Genomic DNA, 25,304 nt, shown 5'->3' with positions numbered 1-25,304 from the left:
AAAGAAACTCAGCGCGGGCAGAAAACGCCACTGGCGAGGTAATGTAAACAGTAACGACCTGTTTTGACCAGGTTCAACCAAAGAAACTCAGCGCGGGCAGAAAACGCCACTGGCGAGGTAATGTAAACAGTAACGACCTATTTCGATCAGGTTCAACCAAAGAAACTCAGCGCGGGCAGAAAACGCCACTGGCGAGGTAATGTAAACAGTAACGACCTGTTTTGACCAGGTTCAACCAAAGAAAACTCAACATAGGCAGAAAACGCGCTGATGAGATAATTGTAAACAGTAACAAACTGTTTCAATCAGATTTAACCAAGAAACTCAGCGCGGGCAGAAAACGCCACTGGTGAGGTAATGTAAACAGTAACGACCTGTTTCGACCAGGTTCAACCAAAGAAACTCAGCGCGGGCAGAAAACGCCACTGGCGAGGTAATGTAAACAGTAACGACCTGTTTTGACCAGGTTCAACCAAAGAAAACTCAACATGGGCAGAAAACGCGCTGATGAGATAATTGTAAACAGTAACAAACTGTTTCAATCAGATTTAACCAAGAAACTCAGCGCGGGCAGAAAACGCCACCGGCGAGGTAAAAACGAACGATAACCGACTTGTTTAACTCAGGTTAAACAAAAGGACTCAACGCGGGCGGAGGACGCCACCGGTGAGTAAACAAAATGAGCAGCTACTACCAGCTGCTAACTCAAGCAACACCAGCGGGGCAAGACGCTACCCGCGGGTTTCAGAAAAATGAAAGGAAACAGACTCACCCAATGAGATCTGTAGGCACAATCATCACTCGCGCAGCCCCTGGAGGGCGAGCACGCCCGCAGCTCCGACTGCAAACGATTGCGGGGCTACTGGCAGCGAGCTGACGGAGAAAGCGGTTATACAGAGAAAACTCACGTGTCTGTAGAAGGAACCGCTCACAACAAACCTGCGTGCGAGAAGATGAGAAGGGACTGAACTACCGGTGTCACGTGCCTATATAGGCTTCCGCTGATCACCGGTAGGTCACAGGTGACTTTGTTGATACTAATTCTCGACCTGCGCAAGCGCAAGAGTGATCATTCAGTGCTTGAAGCACCGCCTCTGGCGGTCAGTAGGGATGAAATAGAACTCCTGTTACAGGCCCTGGCCTCTAGAGGCTGTGTATCCTCTGTTTGTTTTATGCAGATTAAGGTGTGGCAGCACACAGCTGCCTGGCTGTTGCAGAGCAGCAACATAATTGGACCAGCAGGAGATCACCAAGCCAATCAGATGTTGACGAGGCCCACCTGCACCCTATAAAAGGCTTCTGTAGTCATTTCTTCAGTGGGGCAGCTTTAGGATGAGGCTTTGCGCAGCTGACACCCACTTTGTGTCATGTGTAGCCTAAAGACTGTTCAGGGCAGCTTTGGAGTAGTTTTGTGTTGCTGACCCTCTGTTTGCTTTGCTTAATAGGTTGCTTCTGAAACTGGTTGTTTTTAGTAGTGTAACTCATGTATGTATTTGGGAAGTTTTGATCCCTTTTTGATTTCCTTTATTGATTTTCCTCTTATTGGGATATATTTGTTTGGTTTAAACTAACTTATTTTATTTAGTAGTTTTTGGTCAGAGTGGATTTGATCCACTCAAGTTTGTTTGCTAGACCAAGTAGTTTTGTATGTGTTCCTTTGGTTAAAGGGTACTCTGTTTTGTTTATGGAATCTTTTGTGTTTTATAAATAAACCCTTTAAACTCCACCTTTCTTCCTGCACACATTTGTTACCACCCTGAGACCCCTAGCTCTGGGGTTGTAACAACTCCTCATAGCTTCTAACGACCCAGGACAGTGATGGGATGGGTCATTGATTTGCATCTGGCTCAGAATGTGCCTAGGAGGATGGGTCTCCATGTCCTTTAAAAACAGCAGTGCACCAACTGCAGGTTGTTCAAGTGCGATTCACCAGAATTGACAGACTCCCGGATAGGTGTTGAAACGTTTGCAGAAAGAACTGAGCGAAGGTCTGGTTGCCTCCAATTTAAGCCTTTTTGCAGTCACCATTTTATTTTCCATATAAAGCCATTTTTGTGCCATACAAATTATATGAGAAGATGATATAGTAAAGAAAAGCAAAATTTAAATGAGTCAATCTAAACCTCTGCATTGAAGCAGAGAAAAATAAATATTTTTCATTTGTAGGTTTCGGTTGTTAGAGCATGCCTGGCCACTCAACAAAGTTCCAAGCAACAGACCCCAAAAAGGATTAAAAAAAGATTACCAACAAGAAACACATACAGTTCTGAGTTTAGGGTTTGATTTAAAGGCTATTTAAAATAATAAACAATAGTAACTGCAATATATTTATATATATATATATATATATATATATATATATATATAAACAATGAATTTAAATATGTTCACTGCAACTGGCTGTTTCCCAGTTGAAGCCAAACTGTTAAATGCCAGGTTGCTGCAGAATATGTCTAAATAAAGTTTCAGATTCTAAAAGTTGTTAAAACTCATGATCAGTTGCACTTACCAATAGTTAAAAACTGTAAATTGATCCATTGTCTTCCATTTATCTGAGGTCAGGTTGCAGAGGTGAAAGGTTAAAAAAAGGGAAGTGGTTGTTAAATGTATTGGTGTAGCTAGCAATCTGAAACAACGAAAGAGAAAAGATTAAAAAGTAACAATGATTTGAAAGCAAAATGATCACACATGCACTCCTGTCATATTCATAAAATTACTTTGATTTGGGGGAACCTGATGATTAACACCACTTCCTGAAATATATAACTATTTACAATGGTCATGGGGGGAAAAAAGTATTACTCACATGGCAGCTCACATGTACTAAAAATACTCAAACATACATGGGTGCATGAAACATTCGCTGATTCCTTTCACCTTCTAGTGTGTTTATCTCTCTTAAAAAAAATTTAATGTGACACATAGTGCTACAGGTGCTTACATGCATGCTCGGGCCTGTAGACATCAGACTCAATTTCTGAGACTCGTGGCATCTCACAGATGAGTCCCAGGTGTGTGCATAGCCAGAGGATCTGTCCTCAAACAGCGACAATTGAACATGACATAAATCAGGACACTCTTTTGTTTAAATTATGTGGACCTTATCATGTTGCTGTATCTGGTTTAACAGATTTCTCTTTTTTTATTTATGCATAGACCAGCCTTTCTTTCTTCCGTCAAGGTAAACAAGTCTACAACAGCAACAGGAGCTTAGCAGAAAATTCACATTTTTTTGTCTGTGACTAGTGGACCAGAAAATAGATATATAAAAACCAAACTTTCCAGGATGGTGCAATTCTTAAAAAAATAACCCCAAGGTGAAAAGAAAAATAATGCATAAGATGTTTTTTGTGCAGTGGTGTCTCATTTTTGGATCAAAACTATGGAGGAGTGCAAAATCTTTATTTCACATTGTGATGATTTATGTGATTCAATTTTGCATTTACCCTCAAAAGCTAAAAAAACAGAAATATCCTTCATGGTCCCAGTGGTATAATTCAGCTAAAGAGTGAATACAATTCTAAACTACAGCAATAGAATAGAAAAAAACTATTTTAGTTGATGCAGCTGTGTCACAAAATGACACAATGTCACATTCGTCAGGTGTTTGGGTTTTGCTGTTTTTCTTGTCTCTCTTTATTTTCCTGTTTATGTTCTCTAAGGTGTTGCCTTAGTAGTTCATTTTTCAGTTTAGTTTCTTCCTTTTAATATTCTGTTCTGTTCTTTTACACTTTTCAATTTCTCTTAGATCTGTTTATCTCGTCTCAATGGTTGATAGAACTTTTGTTTCTCAGCTTAATTCTATTTATGTCACAGCTGCTCCTCATATCCTCTGATTAGCTCATCTGGTTCCTTTGTCATCTTTCACCCCTTCCTCAGTATTTAAGCTCCTGATTTTTCATTGTTCACTAATGGATTATTGTGTTACTCTCTGCGTTAACCCTGTCTGATTCTCCACCTATGCCCCATGACACATAACTCCAAGGGGTCACCTGTAAGTTAGCCTTTTTTCCAAACCCATAGAGCCACGCCCTGCACTTGGGTCTTTTCCACCACCAAACATGATAATGACAGTCCTATTCTTGTCTTTGTTTCAGTCTTTGCTTCATCACAGATGCCTCTGGCAATGAGGAGTTAAATTAAGAGGAGAGCTGAGAAGAGAAACAAGACATGCTTAAAACAGAACAAGACATAAATGTCATGCCCACTGGCCTTACACATTTATTTTTCAGTGTGTGTGTGTGTGTCGGTCCCTCTTATATTTGCCATTAATTGTTTGCAAGGTAATACAGACCCATTAATTTGGTATTAATGGGGGACAGTAAAGCAGAAACAAGTGCCTGTGGCTGCTTACGGCGTGCTCCATTTAACTTCGAAGTCCAAAGTTAGATCTGGGAATGACATCAAACTCAACTTCACCTTGTTCCAGTTCCAAGTTCAAAAGCCAGTGTGTTTGCTAATAAATATATTCAGACAAATAGGTTAAGTGCCATTAGAATTACAAACTAATAATGTATTTCTCTTTATTTCTCACTTTCAGTCACTGTGGCAACATGATAAGTAAGGTGGTGTACAACATGTAAATGATTTAATGAAACACTAATCATCATCAAAATACAGTTGTTGTTTTTTTGTTTTTTTTTTATTATTTTAGGTCTCCTGACGGATATTATTTTCAACATTTTGACCTTGTGGTTGGTGAGAGACTTTTTTTGAATTTCCCAGCTGGACTAATTTCTTGGAGATCTGATTTTAATTCAGTTTTATTTATATAGCACCAATTCACAACACGTCATCTCAAGGCACTTTACAAAGTCAAATTCAATTAAACCATACAGAAAGATTGGTCAAAAAGTTTCCTATCTTATGAAAACCAGCCGATTGCATTGAGCCATTGATTAGTAGCATTCACCCTTCCTGAAAGAGCGTGCAGCTACAGTGGACAGTCGTCCCCATTGCTGTTGGCTTTGCAGCAATCCCTCATACCGAGCATACATGTAGTGACAGGAAAACGTCCCTTTGACAGGAAGAAACCTCCAGCCGAACCAGGCACTGTGTAAACAGTCATCTGCCACAACTGACTGTGGGTTTGAAAAGACAGAGCAGAGACACAAAAAGAACACAGAAGAACTCATCTAGGAATACTTTCTATGTTAGCGAGGGTAATGGCAGAAGATGTGGCCTGCAGGATGGCATCACAGCTAAACAGAATGCCAGGTCAGATGTACCTGCCATGAGGAGAAAAGAAAACAGAGAACGTAAAGTCAAAAGTTTAAATAACAAATAATGTTTTCAACTTTACGCAAAACCTGAACACATTAATTAACAGAATTCGTCAACCAAACATTCAATGCTAACAAATAAGATAAGAGAGGTGAAAACGGGGGAAGCTTAGTTTCTGCTGAGCAGGTCACCAAACCCAGACATGCTAATGGAGAGATGCAGAGAAAACATACTCTCCTGTATTGCTCTTTAAATGTGAATATCGGTGTAAACAAACAAAGATATGCACACACAACTTTACATAGACACTAGGGACCAAATTCCACAATATGCTCTGAAAAAACTACAAAATAGCCTTTAATTTAGGTTACGTTTTAGTCAACGGCGGTAATTATCTTCCCTTCTGTTTTTACTGAGAGCCCAAAATGCTGCTTCACAAAATATTTTAAAGTGGCAGGGACTCATGTTAGTAGCTGACAAGCAGCCATTATTCATTGACTCTGTCAACACAACATGGCAAATCAAGAACTCTTTCCTGGGTCTGGGGGACACTAAGGCATATATTGACAGCAACTGGGTAGCACTTTGAGAAAAAAAAAACTGTCCTTTGCTTTGTTGAGAGAATTTGTAGGATTTTGAGATGCGGTGCTACACGACCTTGTTATATCACAACTTAAATGGATGGAAGGATTTTTCTGAAGAGATATAATGTGAAAGTCTGTTATAGCTTTATATAGCAGAGCAATATTTTGTTATAAGTTTTTAAAAAAACAAATTAATCCTCAGAATCTAACAGTTTCTAAGATAACCCCACTGTTTTAGCAGGTAAGAATATAATAAACCTGAACCTTCTTTAGTTGTTCCTCAGGAGAAAAATGTCTTTTATCAGACACAAAATAGAAACACAAGATTAATACATTAAAAACAGTGATATTTAGATGTTCAACAAAGTTGAATACTGTGAAAATTACCAATGACCTCTTGTGACCTCATTAGAAGTTAATTCCCATATTGTTGTACGAATAGGAGCACCATCAGTTGTACACTAGTTGTCTAAAATGGGAGAAAAAATCTGTAAATAAGGCAGATCTGTTAGCCAGCCACTGTTGTAGGGGTTTTTTGTTTTACTTTCTTACAAACTCACTTTAATATGAAATCTTTCTCCTATACATAAGGGAACTATTATTGATAATTACTTCTTAAGACTTCACTCCAAACAATCTGAATTATTCTTTTAATACAGCAAGTCATTGCAGTGGCACTTGATTTTACTTTGCATGTGCCATTTGTGGTTATCATGTAAAGATGTTCACATAGGTGTGTAGATTGATTATTAATATGTTTATGTTTTTTCTTTCCTCGTCTCTCACCTGTGAGGATGTTTTTCTACTGACTGAACATGTTTTTCTGCTGCCTGAGTTGCCTCAGGCAGAGAGTGACACAGACCTGCACCTCATTCATGAGATCGGTCCAGCCATCTGTGCAAGGTGACTTCCAGGAGGTGAGCGTGAAGCATGCAGTCCCAGATATCATCACTAGATACTATCGCAGAATTTACTGCTCTCACACAGCCACTGAATACCACCTTGCATGCATGGACAGAAAAGATTACTGGACTGCTTTAGAGGTCTTTGGGTCATGGTGTTCCCATCAAGGCAAACCCAGCAGGGAGCAATGGATCATGAAAGCCATGGATGCAGAAGAGCAGGGGAGAGAATAGCGCTTTAATCAGTAATTACAGTAAGAAAACATTAAAATTTTACACATTTTTCCATTATTCTTTGTTCCAAAGAATAAAGAAAACCCACATCTGCCTCAAAGACAACTTTGTGTTTTATTTATAAAAGACGCAAAGCTGAAGGATTACTCAACCCGCACCTCATGAGACCCTTTACAGTCCTTGTTTCAGTGCGTCTTTGTTCCACAAACTGTAGCTGCTGCATGAAATCGAGGATAATTAGAAGAATTATTGAGTTCTTTCTGGTAAATGACAGATCAGATGAGTAACAGAGCACCACTTATAAATGACAGCTGAGTGCTGCAAATTTGATTGTAAAGACAACATTTCTACACTACAATGGCAACGAGCTGAAGAAACAAATGGCTGAAGATGCAGTGGCAGGTTTTCTTCTGTGCTGTTACTCTTTTCAGCACACATACTGCTTCCTCACTGAATGTTGTACTCACACACAAACGTCACCTTCACATTTTCCGATCATCACCTTGTGCCCCACCTTGGAGACTGTTTGGTAACATGTGAGTTACAACCATGGAAAGTGGTAATGTGTGATTGATGTCCAGTATCCCTTTAAATTAGATTGAATTAAACCTCATAATAGATGGAGAGCATCTGTGAACAGAGGTTTTCAGGTGTTCCCTTGGTTCTCAATATGATTCAGGTCTGGACTTTGAATCGGCTAGTCTAACCCATGAATATGCTTTGATCTAATCCATTACATTATAACTCTGGCTGTATGTTCAGGGTTGGTGTCCTGTTCAAAGTTGAGCATCTGCCTCGTCTCATTCTAAAACTGCAAACTCCAACAGGTTTTCTCTAAATATGTGCTTGTTTTTAGCTATTTCCAGCCTTCCATCAGCTCCTGTGTCACGGAAGGACACTATTACTAAAGAATCATTCTGTCACCACCACGTGTCAGAGTAGTAGTGTTAGTTTTCTGACACTCTTGGTATTTTGTACAAAAGGTTCAGTTTTTGCCTCATCCAACCAAAGCACCTTCCTACATCCTGGTACTGTAGCCCCTCCATGGCTAACAGCAACTTGCCAATCAGACTACTCATCGTTTTTATTGAACAATGCCTTCCATGATTCTTCTTCTGTTGAGGCTAGATTTGTGGAGTGCATGACTAATAAGGCCCGTTTACACTACACTTTTTTAACCGAGCCGAGACCAGTCCGAGCTCGGTAACCGAGATAACTCTTGTGTGTAAATGGTCAGCAGACTGAACCAGACCGCGCTAACGATAACCGGACCGCGCTAACTGCAGACCAGTTCATCAGTAGGTCTTGGACTGGTTTTTTTTATCCCGGTTCCCTGAGAACGAGGAGCGCATGAGCAGACCGCGTCATCCCCTTACAGTCAGCTGACTGTCCGCGGGTTTCCCGGCGTGTCTGGCTGCACGTCCCGATTCACACTCCATTCAGACAAATTTCAGACATTCATAATAATACTAGCTTCCTTACCGTGCCACACGGTTTCCAGAGATGATTCTGCTTATGAACCTCAGCGTCTGTTGTTGTTTCCTGCGTCTGTAAATCCTTATTAGACGTTAATTTGTCTTATCCACGTCCCAAAAGCCGAATCTGTCTAACAATAACATCCTGAATGTGACGGGTGCCGCCATTTTGATTTGCTCGGTCCCGCCTTCAATCCCAGAGAGCGGTAGTAACGCAGATCGCCACTAGGAGGCGAGGAGCAACCAAGGAACCATAACCGAGATAACTCCTGTGTGTGTAAACGGCTGCATTTATCTCAGTTAACTGGACCAAGCTAGGACCGGTCTCGGCATGGCTCGGTTTTTAGGTGTAGTGTAAACGGGCCTATAGTTATCCTATCAAAAGACTGTCCTGCCTGGGCTGTGTTCTTCACCTGGGGCTCACACTGACTACAGTCAGGTTACGGCCCTGGTGCAGTTCCAGTTCACCACAAACACCAACTCACACTGCTCCTAGAGAAAGAGCGGCCAGCTGTGGCTCCAGTTGCAGAAAGAGTGTTCATGAGAGCAAAGGTTCATGTGGTCCTTTACAGTATGTCCCTCATGAATGATTAAAACAGCCATGGTTTTCGTTTTCTAGGGCAAAACATGTTATCTGTGCACATAAATATCCTATTTCATCCTCTAAAAGCCCCTCTGTGTCCTCATTTTCTGGGTTGCCGTTTTGTTTACACTAGTCAAGTTAGCGTAAGTTGGTGCCGTGATTTTATTCTGAAATTCACCAGAATTTTAAGCTGTCTAGCACCCAACGTTTCCTGTTTGGCTCGTGAAATTCAAGAGCTTGGTCCAGGGACCGTTGTGGCATCCGGTCAAACTTTTTCTTGCAGAAATTATTTCTAAAAAGGTGGATTCTGTTCATTACTTTGGTGATTTTTGAAGGCAATCAACTGTAATGCATTTAATTTACGGGTAGCAGAATAATGGGGACTAAGTGCAAATGCAGGCTGCACTTTCAAAATTGTCTTTGCAAAACACATAAAATTAGTTGTTTAATTTCAGCTAACAAATATTTGTGCAAGTTTCATTTGTTGCTGCATCCTAAAAATGAGAACAACCCCAGTATCTACAGGTTGAATTGGGTTTAAAAAACAATCTTTAGTATGTAGAGTGGTCTATTTGTGGTTATTTATGGAAATGCTTGGTTTCTCTCTTCTCCCCTGTGTTATATAAGCATCTAGCCTATTTATTATTTAGTTCTGGCAAAAATGAATAGTAATTAGCCATGACCCTGTTTGATGCTGCAACTGGGGCCTGTTAAATTGATGCTTTGGAGTAACTCTGGGACCAAAAGTGAACTCAAATCTATTAACTTATTCATGGCAGGCTTGTCAGCAGGAAACATTTTTACGGCTAATTTCACACAAAAGTAATAATGTCGGTATTAAAAAAGTTAGACATGATAGTGGGAAAGACGAGAAAAACTTTTTATAAGCTAATATTGTTCTCAGGACTAAATTATTAGTTGTAATTTTATTACTCACACAAGACTAATGACAATACCTTAAAGTCCAGCTGATACTGTCAGATAACCTGAAACCAGAAAATTAGGCTCATAGGATCTTCTAATAAGCTATTTACACAGTGACAAAAGCCTGTAAATAGCTTCAAATTATGTTTCATTACTCTCCAATAAGCAATTATGTTCATCAGTATCTCCTGAAGTTGAAGGTGTTGTTGAGCAAACCAGAGAAAGATTAAATTGGACTTATTACTGTTATGTAAAATTTTAGAAGATTCTCAAACTCAGTTTTCAAGAGAGATAATGGAATGTAATATTGTTTTTTACTGTGCATATTGCATCTGTTTGCCCTAGTTTAATTATTTGCCTCAAAACACAGACATGAGGGTGACGAAGGTTATGAAAAAGGCAATCAACTATGCCAAATGAATATACTCCAGCAACTGTGCTCTAGGGGATAATACATATTTATTCAAAATTATTCATGTTTATGAGCCATGAAGATCCGCATGACTTCCAGAGTGGAATCAGAAATACACAGTTTATGCATTTTAATGTTGTATTGTAATTCTAAAATCTTAGAGTTCAAGTATTAGCTGCCTGCCACTGTTTAAATATTGGCACAGCTACTCAGGCTGCAGGGAATTTGCTGAGAGACAGAGCTTTCTAGGGACAGGATTTAATGAGAAACCATTAAAAAAACACAGCTCAAGCTGAATGCAACATAATGACCCATGGGTAGCTAAAAAGATCTGCAAAGCAACCAGACCAGGTAGGATAACAGGAAAGGTTTGTTTCCTAGAATTAACAGCTGATTCATTTCCCATACATAAGTACACATGTTAGAACCTGTGGTTATTTCAATTATGTTCGTAACCAATCCCTCAAGCCTGCCACCGTAAAGCAATTCAATATTTGACAAATCTTAAAACTCACTAGTGACTTGTCAACACCAATGCTAAATGTTTTAATCTTATTTTTTTTCATTCGACTGCTACAGTATTATTCTTTCAATTAGTATAGTCTTGTTAAAATTCTAATTTAATTCAATGTATTTATATAGCTCCTCCTCACAATACATGTCATATCACCTTACAAGAAATAGTTGGCCAATTTCACAGAAGTACACAGATAGCTCCACCCCCCTCCTCTCTTTATTTTTGAAATACAACAGATCTGCTTTTCACTTCCTGTGTCTGACATCCTGTCCTGCTCATCTTGTTTTCAGAAAATCGACACCTTTTTCTCCATCGTCCGTCAAAAAAAAAAAAAAAAAACGTAATCAGTATTTCTGACGGACAACGGGGGAGGGTTCTCCGCCATGCCCGCAGTGCCACTGAGCACTGTGGGAAATACCTCGTTGACTAGCATGGCTTTTATTTGTGACAGATCGGAGTTCGCTATGATGATGGAGTCCGTGTGAATAAGGGGTCAGCCATACCCACCATCCAATTAAGCACATTCAGTAAACCTGTTGCTTGCTCATCACACTCATACTTCCCACCTGTTTCCCTGGCTATCTAAACTTCGATTTCTCATTAGCTTCCCATAGGATTATGCAGTTCTGTTCATACCAAGCCAACCCATGTCCATGGGTGTTTTTTTATCGTTTTGTTTTGTTTATGTCACACTGTTTTTATGTTGCTCTCCAGTCAAACAGGATGTTTTTGCTTTTTGTTCATTAAACTCTTTTCATCTCACTGTGCTGCTTCTGCCTGCCTGTTTTCATTCGGGTCTATTTCCAAAAATCAACATGATAAAACTTGTCACTTGAAACTTGCATCTGTCTTGAAAATGAAAATGTGGTAAAACTACAAATACACGAAAATAACATTTTTGGTTGAAATGCATGTGCACACAACTACACACTACATAATATTTTTGTTATATTACTACTGTAACATAGCTAGTATGCAAAACAGGTTAATGCGGAGCTTAGGGTAAATGTCAAAAGGAAATCCCATTCAGTGCTGTCAATTTGCTTCGTTTGCCGCAGTAGACTTAACATGCAAATATTAATATGTTAAAGTTTAATACTAATGTAAAGACACTGATTTAATACTAAGTTAAAACTTTAATACTAACATTTAAATGTTTACATTTAAAAATCATTTAAATACATTCAGACATACACTATATTTCTTATACTCTAAAAAATGGATGAAAATCAGTTGGGGGGAGCTTTCTTTATTTGTAACGATTTCTAATTTTCTATTTAATGACAGTTTAGTTTTCAGTACCTCCTCAATGTGTTTTTTAATTTTAATTTTATTTTTTAATTATTTTATGACTGAGTTGTCTTTTTTTAAGAGCCTCTTTTATGTCTTCAAACCTAGCTGCAAATCTCTCAGCAGTCAAAATTGCCTCACCGTCATCACAATTAACTTTAATATTGGATACTAACGTTAGTCTATAGCAGCATTGATTGGTTAAAAAGTTAGAAAGCTTATAGTCCTAAAGGAAACCTTTTTAAAAAGACATTTTATGCTTTATTGTTCAAAATTACCCCCAGATTCCACATCCTCCGTTCTTGGTCCATTCCATACACATCCAAATACTGAGAAACTACGTTAGTGAGAATGGTTCCCCATTCTCCATGACTACTCCGAACATCACCATCGACAGGCAGTAAAATTACCGAACAACTCCAATTTTTCTTTTCTGTTCCGGTTTGTCAGGCTCTGACAAGGTCAAGTCCCACAATTGCAATTGTAGCAAACAGGAAACTAACATCAACAACCTGCGGTTTGTCAAAGTTAAATAGTGTAAATGGAGATTGTAAACCACAAATTAAATATTTTTGTTAGATATTCACAACAAAATTAACTGTTTTATTCAAATATTGGGCGTGAACCACTCTTTTTCAACAAAAGAAGGAAGCAGATTTGTCATTTCAGCATTTATTTTAGAATGTGGTAATCCTCTCCAAATAGATTAGCATTCTGCTTGTAATGATCACACATGCTCTCCTCAGGCTCCAAGAAACTTTGGAGCGGAGCTAGACGTAGAGAACATAAATGTAGCAGATGTTGCTTTTCACGGTGGTCTGGAACGGAACGGACATTACAGGAGTGAATGTGGATTTACCTGGTTAAGAAAAAGCTCACTACTGAGTTTCTGAATGAGTGTCAAGCACTTTTGCTGCTTGACAGGTTTCTTATTGTTGCACCAAGGCTCATTGCTTTTATCAATTAGAGATTTCATTTTATAAAAATGCCCTGTAATGGATAGACAACACCTGGTTGTGAAGAGGAGTTGTTTCATTAATTAATTAGCTGTACTCCGTTGCAGAGTATCATTTATTTTAGTCTCGTCGCATAAAATCCAATCAAACTTAAATTAAGTCATTACGACTCACCTGGAAAAAGAAGATTTAACATGCAGCTTGCTTCAGTGAAGTACAAAATAAAACTTAAATATAAAGTAGAAGATAAAAAAGAGGGTAAAACACACTAGAATATTGATATATATTCAGGAGTATTGCATGTATTAACCAGTATTAGACAAACTGTGTCATTTACTTGCTAAGAGCATTAAATGCAGTTATTTGTGAATATAATTAGATTCTTGAGGAATGTGTTGTATTGGCCACGGACCAGAAATGAACGGTTCTTATATGACAGCAAATTTTCTTCTGTTTCAGGTTATAGTCAACATTTAAGCCACATCCCTACATTTGAACAGCCATGATTACTGTCTATTGCATGTACAATAGAAAGCTTAGCCTTTGTCTACCCATAAAATGTCACCGTCAGAGCAAAGTAGCGTAAGAGCAAAATGGCGGTTAGCCTGTCCAGCTTGCTAACTGCATTAAAAAATTATGAGTTACTTATTTCTTCACTAGTAATGTTCCTCCAAAAGGTGATGCTGTTTTGCTCTGTATTTATCCTTTGCAAATATGCACACACAATGCGACGGGTGAGAAGGGAAGTGAGTTGCAGCTGGGCTGCAGCTGGAGTGGAGGTAGAGAGGCGTGTCTTGTCACTCATCTTGTTTTTGTATAGACATTTTTGACACCCGGTTACATTTTTTATTATATAGTAATTGGCACAAAGGATACATATACCTGCTCGTTGTAACGTCAGAAACAAGGGAGATTTCTCCACACTGGAGCTGGTTTTATGCCTTGAACATGTGATTGTTGTGATGTTTTTCTCATAAAACACATGTATACAGCTCACGTTAGGTAAGGCAAGGCAAGGCAAATTTATTTATATAGCACAATTCAGTGCAAGACAATACAAAGTGCTTTACATGATTAAGATATACCAAAATAATAAAATGTAGATAGAAAATAGAATAAAAGCAAGTAGGGATAGAATGTAGTAACAAAAAAGAACATTAAAAACAGTAAAACTGTTTAACTAGAACAGTCAAAGGCAGTTTTAAACAGATGTGTTTTTAATCTTGATTTAAAAGAACTCAGGCTTTCCACACTTTTACAGTTTTCTGGAAGTTTGTTCCAGATAAGCGGAGCATAGGAACTAAATGCTGCTTCTCCATGATGGTGATCATGGATGGACAATTTGATATTAAATATGATTAAATACTATATTTAAATATGTATGCCAAGACCCTGTGTTGGCTGCTCAATATATTGTGTTATTGAAGATAATGACAAATTTTCAGATTGAAAGCAAGATAATAATATTGAGAAGACACCCATGTTACAGAAGGAAACCATAACCGTAATAACCTTATTGGAATTTTGAGTCTAAAACTTATCATTTTATGTTCTTAGTTATTTTATGTTATTTTCCATGTCCATGTTAACATGGTGACGCTTTAAATTAATAAAAGTGGCTTCATGACACTTTGAAGTTGGCTCAGGTGGATTTCATTCAGCTTTGTTCTTTTGTTCTTTGCCATTTATGTACAATGAAACTATTGATCTATAAATTCATGTAAAAATATGACCCATCTTTCTGTCCTATATTTGTATGACATTAAGGGGAGTACCAGCACGTATTTCTTTTCAATTTAAAGCACTGAATAAAAGGAAAGCTTGACGCAAAAATGGATATTTTGTACGGCCCAAATTTCCATGGATGGAATCAGAGAAGGATGATATTTTGAAAGCAAACCCTGACCAACAAAGAAATATTAATCTGAATGAAGGGGGATCAACCATGCGGCCAACCTTCTGCCACTGTGAAGAATGTTAACTCTATTGGCACTGGGCAGATCCTGTTGCATTTTTCCGTCTTGCCTATTTGGAGTGCAACAGTAAAGCTTGAACAAAAGCTGGCTTTATAGATATTTTCCACATCCACAGATATATCTGGGGAAACAGAATATAGTGAATTCATAGTAACACTTTACATCCTACACTAGTCTGTCACATGTCATGTTTGTATAGGTTTTAATTCAATCAAAAATACCACATATCCTGGATATCAGCAGTCAACATAAAGTGGATATCATTATCCACCTTATTGTTGACTGTTGCAGATGTCAGAGTTCTGGGTGCACCTCTGTCTGTGCTTGTGTCTGTGTGTGCTGAGAAATGCAGGAACAAATCATCCTTCATAGCACCCTCAGTAAAATGCTTATTCCCCCCTCCCCCAGGAACCTGTAGAAAAAAGTCTGGAACCGCCACTGCCTAGGCTGTACTATTCTGTTGATTTTTTAGAGTGGAATAGTATATAAATCTGTCTCTTTTTTTCAACATTTTGAAATTCCATGCATTTAAACCCCATAGCAAATCCACCCCTCCCCCCAAAGAAGAAGAAAACAAATGTAAACATGACAGCTCTTTCAAAAGTAAAGAAAATGGAGCAGCCACCATTTGAGTAAACAGCTCCATCACGCTTCACTGCCTCTCTATATAAATCACATCTTGTCATCCTTTTCATACTAATGAGAGACAATTAGTCCAAAGAAACATTGAGACACTCCTCCGTGTGTCAAAGACAACATTCTCTGTTTAATGTGGACTCATTTGTCATGCACCCAAGGCTTATTACTGGATAGATGGGTCTGGTCATGAATGTTGACTCAGCAACACAGCATGAGAATTTAATTGGAAAGCACTTTACATCTCATGGCAACCCTGTCATGCAAATCTGCCCAACACTTTATCAGTAGGGCTCTCTTAGGTTTATTGAGTTCAGCTTTTTTAACGCTGTTTTTGTTTGTATTGTCAGGTAAAAGATATATTGAACCTCATAGTAACACTTTCAGATCTTTGTCAAACATGTAGAAAAAATGGTAGTTTGAACCGATGATTGGTTCTGATAATGACCATTTGGTGGTCACAATTAACTCAACCACTGGTTGAGATTTCATCCACACAAATAACCTTGTGCATTTTAGCCTTTCAGCTACACGAAAACTCTGTTTTGCATCACTAAAATTGATTACCGTATTTTTCGGACCATAATGCGCACGGGATTATAAGGCACATCGTGTATTAACGTGTCTATGTGTGTCTAAGTGTACACATAAAGCCCACCGGATGATAATGTGCATTAAATATTCTTCCCAATACCACTTACTTACATATGCATACACAGCTTTCTCCTGAGAGTGAGAGCTATCCGCCTCTGTTGGGAGGACAGAGCAGTTGAACTACACTGCCCTGTTTCTAATATAAGGCCAAAATAAACTTCACTTTTATATTGATAAGTTACTTGTTTTATTGTTGCTTGCGCGCACTCGGGGCGCAGGCTGTCTTACATGAATCCATTTCTAGTTTCGACAACTAGAAGTGGATTATATTCTAGTTTCAACAGTCAGGCTGTCTTGTAGACAGTTCAGGGGTCCAATCAGGTAGTGACACAGTTTACCGTAATGCTCCAAATATCCATTGAGCGAAGTGCCGTCGTTGGTAACCAAAGTCATACTTACACATTTTAAAATGTGTAAGTATGAATGTAAATGTAACGTGTGCATTTCTAGTATTTAGATTGGATGATCCGAGCTTGGGGCCAAAGGATTTGTGCCCCACGACTGTCTACTGAGAGCGTTTTGAGAATGCACACTGTGACTTCAGATGTCCATTGTTTAAACAAATGTTGGTGGGCCAGCGCCAATCTCAAGGCGCCTCAAAAGGATTTATCCTACTGAGCTTGTCAGTTTTCTGGCAGACTTTGATACATAGACATAAATGTTTATAACAGAATTTTTTTGGTAAGGGAATTGGTCTTTTTTACAATATTACTCTATGAAGAACGATCTTGTCCCACTGATTATTGTGAACATAAAGCTCCACAGCAACATCTGGTGGGGCCAGGCCCCATTGGCCCCAAATGCAAAGTGGTCACAGGCATAGGTGTTGACTTTGACCCTGACAGTGACTAGTCTTCATTTTGTTTACATCCCGTGCTCCTTTTGGCTTTTGACTTCATACACTTTTCAGACTTTATCCTGATAATCCTGGTAATCTTTCTTGGTCACCAAACCCTCTTTCTGTTTAATTTGTGGCTGGAGATCAGAATTCATAGATGGCATTTTCTTAAGCACAGACTTTGTCTGACTGCAGCCACAGGACTGTTTTTTAATGACTATTTGGGTAACATGTTGCGTACCTTTATCACTCAACACTCCTGCTGTGCTTCATTCACACTTTTTTGTTCATCTTATTTATTGTTTGGTTAGCCAAATCACTTGCTTTAAAAAACAGCTTACCCTTCTGTCTATAACCCAAGAAACTTTTTTTTTCCAAGACTTGACAGACAAGTTAACAGATGTAGTCAAATCCACATTTAATAAACCACCCCACCTTGCAAAGCCATTGAAGGACCCACTGCTGTAACTATGTGATTTTTACCATAAATAGCACACCCAGTTCATGCTCTAACACACTAAGATAAAACCAGGGACACCTTCTGTCTGTTCCAACCTGGGGTGCGGGTTAGGGTCGAGGGGTTTGGGTTTAACAGCAGTCTTGCTCTTAAAGGGGTGGGGGAATGGAGATGGGGTGGGAAAGGAGCAGCACGGTCCCTCCCGCTGATGATTGTACACACACATACACACACACACACACACAAACGGTAATGGTCATCGTTCTGGAGCAGTTCCTGCGAGTTCTACCTCCTGAGATGAGGACATGGGTGAAGGAATACGAGCCAAAAGATGGACATCAGGCAGCAAAGCTGGCAACACAGTTCCTTAATGCACAGTTGGCACTGCAAACTTAATCAGCAGGAGTCGCAGAGCTACCTGTCCAACTAAAATCTACAACCAATGAACTCAACCGGGACTTTCCAAGTAACTCCTCCCGGGAACCAAACCGCCAACAACCGGGCCACAAAGCCTTTGTGTGTCCAGTGTGCAAAGCTAAGGTCACGGGTGCCTGTTATCCATCCCGGCTTGAAGAGGGGATTGTTGGGACTGAAAACATTAGCCAACACTATCAACAAATAATTGTTAATGGACAAAATATGACTCTTTTTGGACACTGGTAGTTTCATGTCACTTATAAAGCACGGTCTGGTACCAGTGGGTCAGACAGATTATGGAAGACAAGGGGACATTTTGTGCGTACATAGTGACAAAAATACTCACCCAAAAGCAGATTTAACAGTTGTTATTTATGAACAATCATATCTGTTGACATTTGGGATTATTGAAAACCTGCCAGTAGATGCAATTTTGGGACGGTACTTACCAATGCTTCTTGACTTGCTAAAAAAAAAACAGTCCACTCAGATGGATTCTCATAAGGATGTTGAAACACAAGTAAATGTGAATGTTGTTTCTTGTCCAGTGGTCACCACATGCCAGGCACTGGCCGGTGTCCAACCATTACCAGACCTTGACAGTATTTTATGTGAGGGTGGCACAAAAGGGCCAAGAAAAAAACGGAGCCAACAGCGTTTTGAGAAACAGCTATGGTTAAAAGAACCTGGTAAAATAGATTCATTGAGGGACATACCAGAAAACATTTCTCTTTTACAGCAAGAGGATGAAAATTTGAAACCACTGTTTGTCAAAGCTGAAAGAGAAGAAAATGGAAAATGTGTGGCTGAACCCAGGTTTCTTGTTGAAAGTGGTGTGTTGTATAACACTGAAAACGATATAACACATTGCCATGGGCGGAACACTTGGGTCATCGTAAAACATATCTACATACAACTGCATGCTTTTACCGACCAACAATGTACACTGATATTCAGAATTATTGTGCCACCTGCCCTATATATCAAATAACATCCGCCACCCGCAAAGCTGATAGAGCTTTGCTTCAACCCCTGCCAGTCATTTTCGCACCATTTAGCAGGATTGCCATGGACATTTTGGGCCCCTTAATAAAAAGCAGTATCAGCCATCAGTACATCTTGGTGATGTCTGATTATGCTACATGGTTTCCTGAGGCTTTTCCTCTTCGTACCATCTCTCCTCCCATTGTTCTTCGGGCTCAAATGCAGCTGTTTTCTAGCATTAGGATCCCAGATGAAATCATAACCGACCAAGGTACAAACTTTTCCTCCAAGCTAATGCAAATTTTTTACAAATAGCTTGGTATTGCCCCAATAAAAAGCACACCATACCACCCACAAACTGACGGTCCTGTTGAAAGATTTAATGAAACATTAAAAAGGATGCTCCAGAAATTTGCGGATGACACTAGTAAAAACGTTGGCTGCCATTCCTCCTATTCGCTTATAGAGAGGTTCCACAGGCATCAACATGAATTCCTAAGAAATGTAACTCTTTTTCCTTTTAAAGTAAAAAGCCCAAATAACCATCACCATCATCACCAGCTTGTGACTATTCTAACACATATGTTCACCTCAGACATACCAAGAAGAAAAAGATAAAATAAACAATAAATTAAAAATCAGAAATTTTGGATTTTGGGTGCACAACCTTAGAATTTATTTTGTGTTTTAACACAACAATGAATCCCAAAAAGCAATAAAACAGCTCATAGAAACCAAAACCTGCAACTTGTAACTTACTTCAGCTTTTAACTTTGTTAAAACAACAACAAAATTAAAGGTCTCTGGGGTATCATAAATAGAGTGCACACATGGTGACAAATGTCAAGAAGATTATTAAAAGTCCAAATAGGATCACTTATTCCTAAAATAATTTTGCTGGTATGAATGTGCACATGTATGCCATGGCATGTATGGGCGCTTGCACACCTGAACGATATACTATGTGAGAAATAACTGGGAAAGGAAGATTTGTTAAAAACTTGTTTGTTAATTATATTAAGTCATGCATTCATTGCGATGTGCACATGTTATACTTATTTGGTAGAAAGCTGTATTCTTGAGACTTGTGATTTGAGCAGTTGTGATATGTTTGGTATCTAAGTTTGTATACTTTTATATTTTTTTGCTTTTGTTTGTTTGCTCAAATAAAAAAAAGGAAATAAAAAAAATAATATCTCTGTTTCTCCTCTTCATAGTAGCTACATCTGGCCTGACATTCTTTTTAGGTGTGACAATATCCTGAGGCAGATCGTCTGACTTACTGATGTCAACAACTCCGTGTTATAGATGATACTGTTGATACAGTTAAGTGTGTTACCACTCCAGGAAACACCATTTGTCCATAATAACAATCAGACTGTCCAATTCTTTTCTTCCCTCAAGGATGTGTGCTTCAAATAAACACCCTTTAAGAATGACTCAAAATTGAAGTTGGACTGTTTAACATTTTAATTTAAATACAGCAGAGAAATGATTACAAGTTTCAGCACTGAGCTGCAATTTGCATAATATACTAAATAGAGCTTTAAAGCACACATAAGGATTATTATTATGAATATTTCTGTGATTTAAGTGTCTAATTAAATGCATGCTTTCAATCCACAATGTACAAATGTTCCAATTGTCAAACCTATTTCATCTCATGATCAGTTGAATTAATTATTACTTTTATCAGCCGAATAATGCAAACATTCAATGAACAAATTATTTACATTGGTCAACTCTGTGTTTAGCTGTGTTTCTCTCTTAGATGAAGCCACTGGTGGAGCTACAGCTGCAAAGTCAATTAATTAATGCAATAGGTTGCCTTAATTTTACATTTGTGGTTTTTAAATATCTGTATATGAATGGGATCTGTTTGTCTTGTAAAGTGTCTCTGGATGTCATTAGTTGTAAACTGAACTGCATGATTATATCTCGCTTTCATCTATTGCACTTTTGTTGGGATCTTACACAGTTTAGCCTAAAAACGTTTCCATTTTCATTAAGGCAAAAGAATATGAAATAAATGTATTTGTGTATACTTTTATGCACATAGAAAAAGATACTTTTATAGTTATTCTTTTTTTAATGATCAAATACTTTTGTAGTTTCAGCCACATTTTATTTTGTGGAAGCTTTTTCAAATTGTATAGGTTAGAGACCCTTTCAAAGGTTGGTGGGCCAGGTGTAAGCAGACCTTACTTTCTCAATAAAAAGCTTTGCCTCCAACTATTTGAGTGATGAATTGTCAAACTGAGACTTGGTTTGTACAGGAATGGAAAATATTAGAATAACAGACTCAATACAAATGATCTAAAGGGTGTTTAAAATATCTGGACAGGTGGAAGGTTTTCCCTGTAAGCACTTTATCTGATTCAGTAATTCCATTTAGTGCTATGAAAACTGATTGGGGTTGCTCAATATGAACGTATTGTATAGTTTTCTGTGGGATTCATTAATGAGGTGAAACGAAACCTGATCAAAATGGTGAGTTTGAACCAGAAGTAAAATCAACATCATTCTATGCTGCAGAGCGTGTCAGAGTGAAGTTGTCACAGCTCTGATCAGCAAGCTGGCTGGTGACCTCATACTGAGAAAATGGGCATTATAGCCGTGGAAGTGATAAAAGTAGATGTGTGCTCTCTGTTGGTAACAGATAAGCTCAATGACATTTTTATTGCTTTTTATTTTCATTAAATGTCACGAATCAGACACAGGTGGACCCAGTATTCAACCAGACAAGTAGAGGTTACGTGAAAGAACATTTATTTACAAAAAGCAAAAGCCAAAACGGGGATCGAGACAAAAATGGGAAGACTGCATCCAATAACCAAAAATAACAAAAAGCAATCACTGACAAAACTATTAACAAAAACAGGGGACAGGCTAACTTAGAAATCCAGAGACAAACAGGGTCAGATAAACAGGCAAAGAAAGCTGGGGTCCGTTCTTCGTACGTCGCTAACTCAGTTAGCAGGATTTCATTGTTGACGATTTGGCATGATCTTGGATCATTTGGTTCTTCGAAAGACATCCTGCACTTGTTGTCATAGCAACAAGTGCGTCAGCTTGAGCCTGCTCCAGAGCAGGCTTATTTCATTTAAACAAGATTAGATCACGGCTGTATAAGCGGAGGAGATGGGAAGTCTGCCGTAGCTATGTCCATTTTTACGACTGCAACCTGTTGCGGAAGGTGCAAGAATAATTTGCAGTTTTTTTCGAATTAATCGCGTATTGCGCAATAGACATTATCCTTTAGAGCAGCGCGACAGTGTAGAGATTTTTCTTGGTGGCTGTTATAAACAGACAAACACATCATTTAACAGTGGCTTTTAAAGAGGAAAAAGTGGTGTTGGAGCCATAAATCTAAAATTTGAAGTTATTTGTATGGTGGTTTGCTTTTTATTTTTATCCTATTCAGTAAGAATATTTGTTCGGGCCATTTTATTGTGAAGTTTAGTTTACTTTGAAAGGCTTGCTTCCTGTCGAGCCGTATATTGTATTAGAAAAAACTATGGGTGGATTATCTAGACACGGAGCAATACAGTTTTACCGTGTAAACTGTGGATGACTTGGAAAAGGAAGATTTTCATTTTTTATGGATAAAGATTGTTTTTTTTTTTTTTTTTTTGTTAAAATTCCCAGTTTGCACGTGTCCTTTACTTCCCGTATCTAAGGAATGACACTGAAATTTGGATCTCTTGACATAACAAGTGCCTTTTTAAAATACAGTATAATAATTAAAGGCTACCATTTTGTAGAATATTCTTGTATTTCCCTTTTACTTGTCCCCATGTTCTAGTGGGTCCCGTGGAGGCTCTGACATAAAAGAACAAAGTAAATATGAGATTATTAAAATGCAAAAATTAATACTGTAGAAAGTGATAGAAACATCTACCATTGACAGTATTTACACATTAATTTGTCTGCTGCTTTTTGCCAGCCCTCTCTCCTGGCTTTAACAGATTTTTAGGTGTTTTAATTAATGACTCAAATTCGGCATAACCTTCCATTAAAAGCTTTTGTTCTGCTGGGAAAAAAAACTGTGGGCGTTCTTTGGCCATGCTGAACAGCCAATAGCAGCGTTGCTGATCAATGTTTCTACTATCGATACATTTCCCCTTTTAAACAAACGCATGAACGCGCAGTTGTCTCAGATAACTCAATCCAGCCATACTAATCGTAAACAACAGGTGTGTTCGAAGAACCCAATTAGCCGGATCATGATTAGCCGGATGAAATCATCTTGGATGTCTCATTTGATCTTGGATGTTTTAAGCAACGTACGAAGAACGGACCCCTGGACTAGACTCACCATTTGGCACCAAAAAACAAACAATGATGTGGCCGATTGCAGGGGGCAGAGGCAGGTATAAGTAAGGGAGTGATCAGGTGAATGGAGTGAAACTAATTACTGACATGGGTGGAGCTAATCGGGAACAGGGAAGTGCTTGGGAGTAAACTGAAGCCAATTGGATGGTGACTGGTGAAGGGGAGTGACAGGAAGACAAAAGAATGCTGGCAGGTGAACTGAACTTAGACTGGTGACAGAAATGGTCTCAGCAGGCCGGATAAACTTATAACTTAAAACAAAATCAAACACTAAGACAGAACCAAAAATAGAAACTGAACTTAAGGCAGGAGAGTGAAGTAATTGATCCAATACAAACCAAAACTATAACCAAACCCAAATCATGACATTAAATGATTCATTTTCAAGTTGTTAAGTAAACAAATTATTTCGCAGATAATTTGGAATGTTTTTATTTACATACCGACCATATTGCTTTAAATAAGTAACAGTAAATAAAACATATAGTCTCTGAATCATTTTTAAATACTGTAATGCACTTTCTGTTGTTTGGATGAGTGTTGAAAGGAAAAAAAGTTTTACTTGCTTAAATGAAAAAAATACTAATTATCTCAACTCAAATTTTGGATCTACAGGTCTCAGCTCTGAATTGGAAACTATGAGATCACACTGCAGAATTAAAAATACCCCCAAAATATCCAATAGTGACGATCTTGTATGCATGTAGATGAATCTTGTCAAGAATAACTGCAATGCAAAGTCTAAAGGGGATGTCAGAGGGATGTCTTTTCTAATGTAATGTGTGTTTTATGTATTACTTTATACCTTTATACTGTTTTTATACTCAGGCATTGTTATTATGACCAACCAGCTAACAATGTGTTAGTCACGTTTTTGCTGCCAAACGATCTGGCCTGTTACAGTATGGGCTGCACTAGACCCCTGAAGGTAGGTTTGTAGTAAGTTTCTTACATATGATGTGGAGATGCTGAAAATCTGCAACGGATGACCTCCATAGATTACTGTATCGGACCACATGGGCCAGCCTTCACGCTAAATGAGCATAAATGAGCCTTGGCTAATTATGACCATATCACCAGTTCATCAATGCTACTTCCTTGGAATGCTTTTGTTAAATTCTGCCCACTACAGACTAAAAACCTCTCCACATAATCTAACTAAGAAGGAGAGTATATAAAGAAATAATCCTTTGTTGTGCTAAATAAGCTTTGAAATGCCAAAAAAAAAAAAGACAAAAGGGAAAATAGGTGATACTTGATTTACCTTACCTGGAACTTGTAATTAAAAAGTATCCATTCCTCTACATTTTTATTTAATGTGTTCTTGTTTTTAAAGAAAATTATTTAATGCTTTACAGCAGATCTCTTTTATATAAAAAATAAACAACAGAAATATCTCTTAATCGATGAGATTGTATTAACCAAATCGTCCTGATACAACCAAACTATTTGAGTCACAAACTCGTTAACCAGAAATATACATCTACTAACTAATAATCAAAGGTAAAATGTAAAACAATCAGATGAGAATGAGTAAGTTAGGAAAAAATTATAAGTTTGCACCAGCACTTTCTACACAACTAAACAGGCAATCGTAAAGTCAATTTATACCTAACCCTAAACCTATTTGACACCTTAGTCCTGAACCTAACCCCTAGCCCAGAAAAAACTGGTAAAGGTTAGGGTTAGGGCACGGGTCAGGGTGAGGCCATACAATGGCTTGAAGATGAATGGAAGTCTGTGAAAGGCAAAGCACAGTCCTCACTATGTACTTTAAACAAGGATAGGTGTGTGTTCATGCGCATGTGTGTGTGCGTGTGTTTTCTCTTTGGTTTCCCCCAAGGGTCCATTCCCAGACCCGTTTCATGCTTTAGGTAAGTTTAGTTTAGTTAAGCCCAAAGTTATTC

Source organism: Fundulus heteroclitus, chromosome 9 (genome assembly GCF_011125445.2).
Source record: "Fundulus heteroclitus isolate FHET01 chromosome 9, MU-UCD_Fhet_4.1, whole genome shotgun sequence".
Classification (NCBI taxonomy): Eukaryota; Metazoa; Chordata; class Actinopteri; order Cyprinodontiformes; family Fundulidae; genus Fundulus; species Fundulus heteroclitus.
The sequence above is the reverse complement of the archived record's forward strand: the minus strand, read 5'-3'. Positions refer to the sequence as shown.